General features: G+C 41.1%; 1 long non-coding RNA gene across 1 annotated transcript; it reads right to left on the bottom strand.

Annotated features, from left to right (window-relative positions):
• Positions 1-6,796: 6,796 nt before the first annotated feature.
• On the bottom strand, positions 6,797-8,566 carry LOC138370405 (uncharacterized). Its single transcript, XR_011230129.1, has 3 exons — positions 8,455-8,566; positions 7,686-7,815; positions 6,797-7,521 (listed from the first exon to the last, which is right to left on the bottom strand). It is a non-coding gene; the product is annotated as an uncharacterized lncRNA (long non-coding RNA).
• Positions 8,567-13,572: the final 5,006 nt, after the last annotated feature.

A 13,572-nucleotide genomic window follows, 5' to 3' on the forward strand; every position in this document is an offset into this window, starting at 1 on the left:
AAGGCGATGAACTGCACTGAGTACTGCATCCCTTCTAACCAGATTGAAAGCATTTTTGAAGTCCAGCTTTATCAGGGCTTTTTCATCCGTAATGTTAGCAATTTAGGCTCTAGCTGCATGAACCGCTGCCTCACACCCTTGGGGAATGCCAAACCCAAGCTGTTTTGGCTTCAACATGTCGGCTGCTGCCTGACTAACTGCTCTAGCAGCAGCCTTAGCGACGAGACGCCGGAGTGAATTGCCCATAGCTATCGGTCTGATTCCTCCATCTTTTTTCCTCAGGGCACAGAGGGTAGCGCCAAGAAAGAGAAGCCATATGGTCTCTGGTATGTTGCCAGCTAGACATGTGTGGGCAAATCTAGTTAGTTCCACCAGGAGCCCCTGTGCAATGTCTCCCAGTGCAGGGTTGAGCATTTGTTTGATGTGGTTGGGTCTTAGTCCTGTGAACCCACCTGCTGATCCTGGTGGAAGGATAAAGCTGCTTTATGCACCATGGATTCGAGCACACACAGGGATTCCACTCTGGTGACACCGACTAGGGGAACACTGTCGTCATGAGGAGCTCTGGGTGGGTGTTTTCCCTCAGGGCTTGTGCTGTATAGGCATCCCTGATGGCAATTGTGTCTTCACTGGTGATGACTCTGATCGCCCCTATTGTGTTGCCTTCTTCTATTTTCTTGCTGACTGTTGCTCTGATTTTGGATGCCTCGGTTCTGCTGTTGATACCTTTCCTGCCGTGGGTGTTTTTTGCACGGGTGGGGAGGGGTGCCTGGTTGTCCTCTGTAGGAAAACTATTTATAGCCATAATGACCGACGAAGCTAATGATTTGTCTCTCCTTGCAGGGACAGTGTTACGGACCCGAGCCCAGCGTCATAACACGGAGCTGTGACGACCACGCCATCTGTGAGTCGGCTCCCGAAACCCCCTCCAAATGGATGGCGCCATCATGTGAGGACAGGATATACCGGCCACAGGGGCTGATTTCCCGTCTTGATCAGCTAGTAACGTAGCCGCTGCTGACCTCTGGTGAGGTGGCGCTTAGACAGCAACGCCATCTATGGAGTGGATAGGTGGACGTTTGTGTCTAAGCCTGTAAGTGAGGTGCCCTAGGGTGTCCCTAGTACTGATGACGTGTCTGATTACAGAGTCGACCTTGGACTGCTGGATTGGACGATGGGCAGTCTACCCAAGGCAGCCATAGGATCTCCACGTGTTTACTGCAGAAGCTGTGAGTCACCCCCCCGGATGAACACTGTTGTGTTAGCCTGCCTGTGATGTGGCAGAACCAGGAATTGTCGTACCTGGGGCTGACTGGTGGAGAAGACTAGCCACTGGGGTGTTCAGAGAGGAGAGTGATCAGCAGAATCACACGAGGCTCCTGCCTAGGGCTTGCAACCCTAGTATCGGTCGTGGAGTGGAATACGCAGCAGAGCTGATTGAAACCTGCCAGCTACAGGCTGGATTTGTGGTTGAAGGCCTCCACGACGGTGCACCCAGTGGGACTGTGATTTGGCTGGCCTGTGGCCAGGGTAGATTTGCCTAGGGAATCGAAAGATTCATCGTGAGGCCACAAGAAGAGAACCAGGGCTACTCGTCTTGAGCACCGTAGAGCATCCTGTGTCTTCAGAGGAAGACAAGATAATGTACATAAGTGTAGTTATAGCCCCAGCGAGTGACTGTTTATATATTTATTTATTGGTGGTGGTGAATATATATTTAAATTAGTGTATTTTTATCCCTTCTCCTTTAATTTACTTGCGTTATGGAATATACCCCTTGAAAGCCACTACTAACTTGGGGCCGGATACCCAAACTCTAATAACATCAGAGAAGAATCTCAGTTGCGACCCAATAGTGCCGTAACAGACAGCTAGGCATATGTTTCCAAACAGGAGAAGGTTGCGCCATGCTTGGATGGTTCCGGGGGAGTCATAGACCTTTTTCACGAGGCTGGATAGTTTGCCTCCCTATATATATATATATATATATATATATATATATATATATATATATATATGTCGTACCTAGTAGCCAGAACTCACTTCTCAGCCTATTATGCAAGGCCCAATTTACCTAATAAGCCAAGTTTTCATGAATTAATATATTTTTTCTAATTTTTTTCTTATGAAATGATAAAGCCACCCATTTCATTATGTATGAGGTCAATTTTTTTTTATTGGAGTTACAATTAACGTAGATATATGACCGAACCTAACCAACCCTACCTAACCTAACCTAACCTATCTTTATAGGTTAGGTTTGGTTAGGTAGCCCAAAAAGGTAGGTTAGGTTAGGTTAGGTTAGGTAGGTTAGGTAGTCGAAAAACAATTAATTCATGAAAACTTGGCTTATTAGGCAAATCGGGCCTTGCATAATAGGCTGAGAAGTGAGTTCTGGCTACTAGGTACGACATATATATATATATATATATATATATATATATATATATATATATATATATATATATATATATATATATATATATATATATATTTATATATATATATATATATATATATTTATATATATATATATATATATATATATATATATATATATATATATATATATATATATAAAATGGAAATATTCGTTTGTTCAAATTCGCTAATCTCCGAAAGTTCTTCACCGATTGCTTTTAAATTTTCACACAATGTTCCATTCGCCTCAGAACGGGTTTTTATATACATATTATATTGATGTCACGTCTGTGACGGAAAAAAGCATGCCTTTTCTGAAAAACTGTTTTTTTCATACGTTTTTTATCTGAGGGAAAACTTCGAAACCTCTTTACCAATTGCTTTGAAATTTTGGCACAACGTTGCATAGGAATTGGCGAGTGTTTTTATATCCTACTATATACATGCCTCACATATGACAGGAAAAAACATGTTTTTTTTTTAAAACATCGCCATCTGTAGGACGCAGGAGCAACACATGGTTTAATCTCCGTAAGTTCTTTACTGATTAGTTTGAAATTTTGACCCAACGTTCCATTCGAATACGTGCATGTTTTTATATACCTACAATGTAGATGCCACACCTGTGACAGGTGAATCCATGCTTTTTTTCTAAACAGCGCCATCTGTTGCAATTAAGACCAACACAAGCTATACAAAACGTATTGCGATTCTATTTCATTGTTTCCGATTGCATTGATAAATTGAATTTTCATAGATTTTGATTTATTTTCACTTTGATTTAATAATTTTGTGACATTGCATTGGAATGTCCCCGGCTGTACCCGGCCAGGTGTTGCTGTGGCTCAGTCAGGTTAACTGGAAAAGAAAGAAAAGAGAAAGTGCACGTTTCTATAATGTTTAATTTCACAATGCTTATGAGTATACAATAAATTTTTTTTGTTCCATTGTTTGCGGACAATGGAACTTCAACGTCCTCCCAGCGACTATAAGAAATATTGCCGGAACAACCGTGGACATCTTCAAGAGAAAACTGGACTGTTTTCTAAGAGAAGTTCCGGATCAGCCGGGCTATGGTGGGTATGTGGCCCTGCAGGTCGCTCCAAGAAACAGCCTGGTGGACCAAACTCTCACAAGTCGAACCTGACCTCGGGCCGGGCTTAGGTAGTAGAAGAACTCCCAGAACCCCATCAAGCAGGTATGTGGAAATATAGAGGTTGTCTGGTTTGCAGACTCTAAATCTCCTTCCCCTCCCCTCTCCCTTCCCCCCCCCCCCCATCCTCCCCACCATCCCCCCTCACCCGTCCACTCGTCCTCCCCACCATTTCCCTGTCCACTGGTCCTACCAACCATTCCCCCCTCCCCAGTCCTGTCGTCTTCCTAACCATTCCCAACTCCCCTGTCGCCGTGTCCTCCCCTTCCCAATCCCCTTGTCCTCTACCACCATCCCCCACTCCACCGTTCCCTCGTCCTCCCCACCATTCCTCACTCCACTGTCCCCTTGTCATCCCCACCATTCTCCGTTTCCTCCATCCCCTCGTCCCCACGTTCCCCAACTCCTCCGTCCCCTCATCCATACACTGAAAAATTAGAACAGTTAAAAAGACGATATGAAAAAATAAAAAAAAATAAAATAAACTATACTCACGAAATGAACGGTATGGTAAACAACACAGCTCAATTCCATCACAATGTCACACAAAAAAAAATTATTCAAAATTAAAATAAATCGAAATCTATGAAAATTTAATTTATCATTGTAATCAGAAAAATTGAAAAAGGAATCATAACATATTTAGTATAGCGGGCATTGCTCTTATGTGCAACAGATGGTGCTGTTTTTCAAAAACCATGTTTTACCTGTCACCGGTGTGGCATCTACATAGTATGTATATGAAAACACATGCGTATTTGATTGGAACGTTGTGTCAAAATTTCAAAGCAATCAGTGAAGAATTTTTGGGGATTACAGCTTGTATTGTTCTTACGTCCAACAGATGCTGCTGTTTTTCAATTAAAGCATTTTTTCCTTGTCACAGGTGTGGCATGTATATAGTAGGTATATAAAAACCCGCCCTGATGCGAATAGAATGTTTTCAAAATCTCAAAGCAATCGATGAAGAACTTTTGAGAGATTAGCGATCTTGAACAAATGAGCATTTACATTTTTAATATATAGATTTTATTTGGTTGTTTGGGAATAAGAACAAAATGACTTTAAAGTAACTTTATGATGTGTCACATCGTCTTAAACTTTATGTGGACAACTTTTGCTGACTGAGTTGTGGAAGCCTATCAGCAATTCACATATTTATTCTTCTGTAACCTCAGATAGAACATTACAACAGCTTTCAAGCACATTTCAGTTACGTTGTGGCAATTAAATATAGTTTGCTGGGTTGTATTTACAATGTGCTCGGTGTTTTAGGTACTGCAGTGCCTATTTATACACATGTGTCCTCCATATCTATTTCTCTTTAAGTAACTTCATATGAGAAGACATACTACCTCTTAGACTTCATAATGTCTCAACACGCCAAACACTCGACGAAACTATCACGTTGCTACTGTTACATATTCATATTTAAGGAATACTCACATTAATTTAATCAAATATAAAATATATTATGTGTATCTCTTGCATGAAGGCATGTATATATAAATGTTTATAATGTGTCATATTGTTTGGCAACACAGTTCATCAACCCGTTCTCACACTTTCTTACAGTCAATATTGACTTACTGAATAAGTGCATATGTGACATACTAATTTATTTTAAATATTGTAGTTTATCTTGAAAAGCTTCATAGAAAACACCGACTTTACCTAACCTTCTTAGTATGTTAAGATAAGCATCTTATTGCTTCGTAATTACAATTATTACTTAACCTATTATAGGTATAGGTTAACCTATACCTATAATAGGTTAAGTAATAATTGTAATTACGAAGCAATAAGATGCTTATCTTAACATACTAAGAAGGTTAGGTAAGGTCGGTGTTTTCTATGAAGCTTTTCAAGGAAAACTAAAATATTCACAATAAATTAGTATGTCACATAGGCACGTATTTAATAAGTCAATATTGACTATACGAAAGTGAGAGAACGGGTTGAGTTCATACAGGAGCGGGCTTGCTCTACGTCACACGTCCAGGACCTGTGAGTTTCATGATTATAAATTTTGATCATGTTCAATTGTGTAGTTGCCAGCAGTTTCCTCTTTATTATTACGTATAAATATATTTGTTTCATGTAAAATACATTACCTCTGTTGATGCATGTCAACCTGATCATTCATATTTAAGTTGTTCTAATGTTTGCCTTAGCACAGTTATATTGCTCATTTAGGTAAGATAATTTTATATAAATTTACCATTCGTTATGTTGTGAGGGAGCACGAGCGGGAGGGCCCGACGCCGGTTGAGTTAGTAGCTGAGAGCGGGCCATCGAGTCTACTGGTCTGATAAGTTTTGTCTGTTTCTGTTATATTCGGTATTTTGTCTTAGTAGTTACAATTATCTGGCGAGCATACTTTATTATATTATAATACTTTAGTAGGTCATCTAATTACTGTTATACCTGATAGATAATATTATTTTGATATATATATATATATATATATATATATATATATATATATATATATATATATACATGTATATATAATACAAGTATTTTATATACATGTGTGTTTATTTGTAACCTGGTGAAATTATTTAATTATTCTTGTATGGTACGTACTGATGAGGCACCCTAGTTGAACGCTTTTATACAGATTTTTACTCTCTCATATACCCTTAGACAAACCGCAACATATATTATTGGTCCTGTAGTTCAACGAGCGGTGTGAACAAGACGTAACAGCTACAACGTTCGAACACGTTTTAGCACTTAACAAATTGTAACAACAATATAACCAGTTGTAACAACGTTCTAATACGTCATTAAAATGTTATAACAAGATGTAATAACTTTATTAGAAGTTGTAACAAATGGAAAATAGGGATAGTTATGTTGTGTGTTTGCAGGACATTACTTCATTTTAATTGTGTTTTAAAAAGACCCATCAGCTCATATCCAACTTTATTAGCGATCATGCTAATAAATTCTTTAAGTCTGTTGAAAGAAAATTTAATCATATATATGCAAAAATAAAGAATCATCTGGATATCTAAAATACCAATAGATTTAATTGCATTTAATCGTAAACTTGTATAACTTATACTGCATCTCAAATATCTATTATTTATAGTTATATTTTAATATATAATACAATATTTACTAACATAAAATCATTAAATTAGGAATGTTGAGTTAGTGCATCTTTATATTATGGAAGCTGACCTCACCAGCAGCCATCTTGGGTCACTGGAGTGCATGACTAAACACCAACCATCTTGGGTCACTGGAGTGCATGACCAAACAGATCTAAGATGATACAAGAGCTCCATGATCACAGAAGAGGTCAATGATCATACAGTAAATTATTGATCATAGAGTATCTTCATGATTATAAACAAGTTCCATGACGATAAATGGCCTCTAGTATCATTTAACAGCTCCTGAGTCATACAGGAGATCCATGATCATACAGGAACACTTTGATCATACTGGAAGTACATGACTGTACTAGAGCCCCATGATCATACAGGTTTTTCAGATAATACAGATACAACTTTCCCATGCAGGAGCTCCATAAGTATATTTGAGCATGATGATCATACATATTCATAAATAGGAATTATATAAGAACATCATTGAGGCTCCGTTATCATAGAGCAATCATTTAGCGCAATCATAGATCATAGTGGTGCTCTTTTATCATGTGAAAGCATAAACATAGAGGCGCTCTGTTATCATTGAGAGCACCATGAACATAGAGGCGCAAAGTATGAATATGAAACAGGAGTTCCAAGGTCATATAAAAGCTACATGGGAATGATTGAGATCCTCGGAGATACAGTTGCTCCCTGATTTTATAGGAGCTCCAGAGACAAGGGGAGCATTTCTGGTCAGTGAAGAGCATAGTTACACAGGTACTCCAAGAACAAGGCGAGCACACCGAGGTTAAGGCCACACACCAGCACCAGGAACATGCCCTGGAAGACAGTTGAAATCAGAGTGAAAACATGCCAGTATTATGTTACCTCTTCTGCAGTTATTATGTTATTTCATCTATTTAAGTACAGTCTCGAACACTCCAAAACGAAAGTACGCAAAGCTTCTATATAAATAAATAAATATATAAAAATGGTGATATTACCCTGATGTTACCAACGGAGAGTGAAGACTGGATCACAACCTTCGAAGGTAAATTGACACATGAGGAAAAATTTGAGTATAATTGCTTCTTCCACTGACTGAGAAGTCCGGCTTCATGCACCCGCAGGATCCTGGTTAGTATTAATATATTACTCTAGAGTAAATGTTGAATATCATATCTAATAACATTTATGTGAAATATCATATATGGGCCAAACTGGGATAGTGGGATATACATTATATATAAGGAGCATATTGAAGTATTAGTAATGGAATTGTTACTTATATTATCTGAAAGAATTATAATAAGACGTTGTCATATGAGCTATCAAAAATTTGCAATTTTTCCAGGCTAGTTTTGCTACAAGATTATCATTGTAGTTTCAAGAAACTACACAAAACCTTTTGGAAAAGTTAAGATTTTTGAGCTTTTAAGGCCAGTAAAATACTTCAGGCCTCTACCAGCAAAATACTTCAAACTTTTCTAGCCAGAAAAGTAGTTAAAACCTTTTGTGCTAGTTAAGTACTTGGAATCATTCAAGTGATTGAAGTAGAAGTGGCAGCTATGCAGTGCGATGCTGTGCAATGTAAGAGTATATGTATATCATTAAAAGAATGTCTGATTCACGAAATTTGCCGCAATTGATACAAATTCTTGCCAAATGGATTAAATACTGACCTTCAGGATTTTTTGGATAATGCAATCGTGCTGCATATAGTCTGAGTAATAAATGTGCATAATACATTTTAAAGAAAACCCGTGATTATACCTCTCACTGAAGACAGGCACCAGAGGATGGCCTTTGGAGCAGGCTAAGGAATACATCGTCGGCAGGATCTCCTCCCGAGAAAGATAGAAATCGCACTCACCTTAAAAGAGCACAGGTAAAAGCTTAGAAATAAATGAAAAATATGAACGCTAATATCTGCTAAGAATGAATGAAAAAATGTATAAACGCAACTAGAGGTTATTGGAATCCTCGCACTATACCATAAAACATATAAGCCTCACTACCATATTTGCATGGTGCTGGCCCATCAACTTTTTCATGGGGATCCTATGACTCTATAGGGAAATGCAGTTTTAATTTCATGAAACAGAACCCAATGCTTTTTATGAGCCGGATTTTTTCTAACTTTATTTTAATAACCCCGTGACATCCATATACGGGTCTAGAGGCTTTTCTTACAGCCTCCGTCCACCTGTTGGCACCTGTTGGCGTGTTCGCAGCTCCTTTCACCAGAGTACCTTCCTAACTGCTTTGACCTTGTTGACCGTATGGCATTCATGCAAAGAACTCAGAAGAAAATAGAAAATGGAAGTCATTGGAAATCAATTCAAGATTATGATAAGATTATAATATATAGTGGCTCAATCACACTGGATTTGTATATGATTTTTATATGGTGAATTGTTTAAAATATAAAATGAGATGTAGTATATATGACAGATGATAATTCATGTGATTACTTTTTGTAAGTTAAGAGACCGGTGTTGGTGACTGGGATTAACTGCACTTCAAGGCCTATATTTAGGTTATGGGGATTGGTGATTGAGCCGACAGCAGGTGAGAATGCCTTTACTGAGTTCTTGGCAGACAGTGAAAGTGGTGCGACAGTTTGCTGGCGACACAGGAGCCCTGTTGTTGACCGTGGGGAATGCAACGTCAGGGCTTTCGAAAATGAGTGATTCACAGGTGTCATCATCGGTGGGACTAGAGTTTCTGACCACTGTTGATTACTCTGTTGTGAGCAGTATCCTTGTGGAGAGTCTACATTTTCAAATTAATATTCTAAGTTTCAAATTAAGCATTGATGTGTGACAAACGTGCTCTTTGAGAGGTCTGAGGCTGTAAGGGATTGTTGTTATATTGTCTTTTGACAGGTAGGCACAATTAAGAACAGATTCCTGTTAGCAGGTTGAGAGCATTCCCTTCCTATAGCTCAGTGCCCAATAAACACAACACGTTTTTGAAACTTTCACAAATGTTTTCAAAGAGTTGTGGGAATGACAAATCATGCAAAAGGATCGTGCATTTGAGCAACCCAATATATGGTAAAATATTTATATATATAATGTTACGGAGCCCTCTCCAATTTCTCCCTAGATCCAGCATTAAGAGTCTTTTGACCCCTGCTGATTCCCTGAGATGCAGGGAGTCTGTTGATATATGTGGCGACCAGATCGTCCGCGCCTTTGATACAAACAAAATGGCGCCCCCTGCCTGCAAATCCGCCATTTTGTGGAAGACGCCTGCCGGCTGCGGATTGCCTAACTGAGGTCACGTACCGCGGGCAACCAATCAGCGCTTGCCGTTATCTTGAGATGATGATTTCGGGGCTTTAGTGTCCCCGCGGCCCGGTCCTCGACCAGGCCGCCACCCCCAGGAAGCAGCCCGTGACAGCTGACTAACACCCAGGTACCTATTTTACTGCTAGGTAACAGAGGCATAGGGTGAAAGAAACTCTGCCCATTGTTTCTCTCTGGCGCCCAGGATAGACCCTGGACCACAGGATCACAAGTCCAGTGTGCTGTTCGCTCGGCCGACCGGCTCCCTGTCTTTCTTTCTTTCTTTTTTTTCGTTTTTTTCTTTCTTTCTTCTTTCTTGCCGTGACGACACCGAGTGCCACTGGTGGCCCCGGCAGAGGTTGCATCAGAATTAACCTGACTGTGGAAGTGAGAGGACGTGCGTCGATCAGCTCTCGAGGAATGGATGCTCTGGGAGTCTCTCAGTGGATTATAGTTAGCCATCGCAGCCCACCATTGTTACTGGGAGACCCTGTGCATCTGGTCTCCAGAAGCACCCTGGAGGACCCTGTGACGACGTTGGAGGGCGCCGCCTGACGCTTGAGGGTCTGGACGGTGTGGCGGGCAGGCCTGCTGTGACCGGGTCACATCCACTGAGGACGTTGGAGGGACGACATCGTTCCTAGGACAAGGGGCAACGCCTCTGTGTAGGGAGCGAGTGTGAATACAGTGACTAGCTCAGTGACCCCTGGTTGGACCAGGATTGGGATATCTGAATCTGTGGAAGTGGTACGGTGACGCCGCAACAGGTTCATAATACATGAGGACTTGCAACGCGATACTGGACCATCAAGGACTGACTCAGGAAGCGTGGGATCCTCACACCATCGAGTGACAGGCGTCGTGAGCCAGGAATGTTGAAGGTAGATTAATTTTCCCTCCCATTACCTCTTGTTGAGTAGGCTAGTTAGGCCACGATATTTATATATATATATATATATATATATATATATATATATATATATATATATATATATATATATATATATATATATATATATATATATATATATATATATGTCGTACCTAGTAGCCAGAACACACTTCTCAGCCTACTATGCAAGGCCCGATTTGCCTAATAAGCCAAGTTTTCATGCATTAATGGTTTTTCAACTACCTAACCTACCTAACCTAACCTAACCTAACTTTTTCGGCTACCTAACCGAACCTAACCTATAAAGATAGGTTAGGTTAGGTTAGGTAGGGTTGGTTAGGTTCGGTCATATATCTACGTTAATTTTAACTCCAATAAAAACAAAATTGACCTCATACATAATGAAATGGGTAGCTTTATCATTTCATAAGAAAATAATTAGAGAAAATATATTAATTCAGGAAAACTTGGCTTATTAGGCAAATCGGGCCTTGCATAGTAGGCTGAGAAGTTGTTGTAATCCACAAGTTAGTAGGAATTATTAGCTAGAGGATCATTACTACAACACTTAACGAATGATGATTGAAAGTACATGTAAGTAGACAGACTATGGATCACATATCTAAGAAAGGTCAATGGATTAAGACCGAAGCTGTTTAGCCAAATTAATAATTCCTGGAAAGAGGAATTATTCTTCGTCAGGCTTCTAGGATCAAGGTTACCGCTCTAGGGATAAGGTTAATCGGATTATACCTTCCTCAAGAGGCGTGGTGAAATGATTGAGGCCATGGTTGGCTGGAGGCAGTCTGATGGTGGGAGTGGAACTGGGAAGTCCTCCGCATCTACGTTTGTGGCAGCAGCGAAGTGTAGCAGACAGCTATGCGAGAACCTGATGTGATCTTAGTGACCAAGTTAAGTCTGCAGTATGTGAGTATTGAATGAAAGACTAACCGGGTGTGGAGCGTTGTAGTAATCATTCCGTATTAGGGACTTAGGCGGAAGTTACGAGTGTGTGTGGTGATCGCGGTGGTCAAGTGGTCTATGGGTATTGGAAGTGTATTGACCTAATAGAGTATGTTAATATGTTATTATTTGTCAGAGTCTATTCTTTGTAATTAAATGACAAAACCCGACGGCCTTTAAAGACCTTCGATGTGTCCCTTCATAGTGTTCCTGGTTTGGTTGGTGAGGGAATGTTAGGGAATTGGTAGACGACATATTTGGTGGCAGCGCAAACAGGTTTTGGAACACTGTGCGAGATGAAGGAAGTGTGGTTCTGGTTTAGTTGGTGAGGGAATGTTCGGGAAATGGTAGACGTCGGGTTGTGGGGAGAATGGTGGTTACTAGACGGAGGAAAGAAGGGTCAGGTGAGACCAGGCCAGAGGAGTTAGTTAATTAAAGGGACTAGGCCATTGTGGGGCACATGTGGGGTTTATTTCTTTCTTTCCAGATTCCCGCAACGAGCGACGGCTAAGAGGCAAGTCTGGACCACTGAAGCATCGGGATCCAAAACAAGTGCAGTGTTCGTAGTGCGGATTATACAGTGTTCGTAGTGTGGATTATACGGTGTTCGCAGTGCGGATTATACAGCGTGGCGAGGTAAACTAGCGCGGGTGAATGTGGGCCAGCGTAGGCCATGTGCGGCCATGTGCGGGCCAAGCGATGGGTGGGCCAAGCGAGCCGCACCTTGGAGCTTGTTTTATATCATTGGTAAGGCGGAAATAGTGAGAAACCGTTGCTAAGGTGAAATTAATCGTGTAAACTGCGTAATTTAAAGTTAATTAAATTTCATGTAACGTGTAAATCGAATATTTTAAGGATAATGAAATATTACCTAAAGTACTGTGCGAGTTCCGGCGTTGTCAGGTGTAGATACAGAAAATAGGCGCAGTGAATTATGGACGCCTTGGCATAGCGAGCGACGCGTAATTTGACGTCTGGGGTTCGCCGTCTACTGTACCCTGGAGAGGGCCATGGAGATTTTTTTGTGGGTGCAGGTAGCATTATGGAGAGTGTTACCGTGGGACACGGGGAGCGTGTCCCGTTGGTGGGGGTGTGTGGCGCCGGGTGTAGTGCATGGTTGTGTATTGGCGTTTGTACGCCGGGGTGTGTAGTGTAATGCACGTGTAGTGGCGTATTAGACGCCAGCGTAATGACTAGTTTACTGTAGTGTAATGTGCATGTTTTGACTGTTGATATTATGGATGTAGTATACTGCATGACATTGTTGGCATTGTAGCGCCAAGGTGTAGCATGTGTAGCATAACTGGTTGTTGTAACACCGGGTGTATTGTAGACATTAGCGTTGAAGTATGTTAACGCAGGTGGTAGAGTGTGGCGGGTGGCCACTACACAAGAAATTATGCCTGACGAGTGTTGGTCAGGTAATTAACGGATTACGAGAGAAAAGGGAGTGTGTGTGGCGTCTGGTTACTTATTGGTGGTGACGTCTCGTGGTGTTTTGATGCGCTCTGGCGCAAGGCATATGCCTGTGGTGGTAATGGCGTTGGGGACGCCGTGTGTTGTGTTGAGGGCGTTGGGGACGCCGTGTGTTGTGTTGAGGGCGTTGGGGACGCCGTGTGTTGTGTTGAGGGCGTTGGGGACGCCGTGTGTTGTGTTGAGGGCGTTGGGGACGCCGTGTGTTGTGTTGAGGGCGTTGGGGACGCCGTATGTTGTGTTGAGGGCGTTGGGGACGCCGTGTATTGT

The sequence above is a fragment of the Procambarus clarkii genome, chromosome 32, assembly GCF_040958095.1.
Source record: "Procambarus clarkii isolate CNS0578487 chromosome 32, FALCON_Pclarkii_2.0, whole genome shotgun sequence".
Taxonomy (NCBI): Eukaryota; Metazoa; Arthropoda; class Malacostraca; order Decapoda; family Cambaridae; genus Procambarus; species Procambarus clarkii.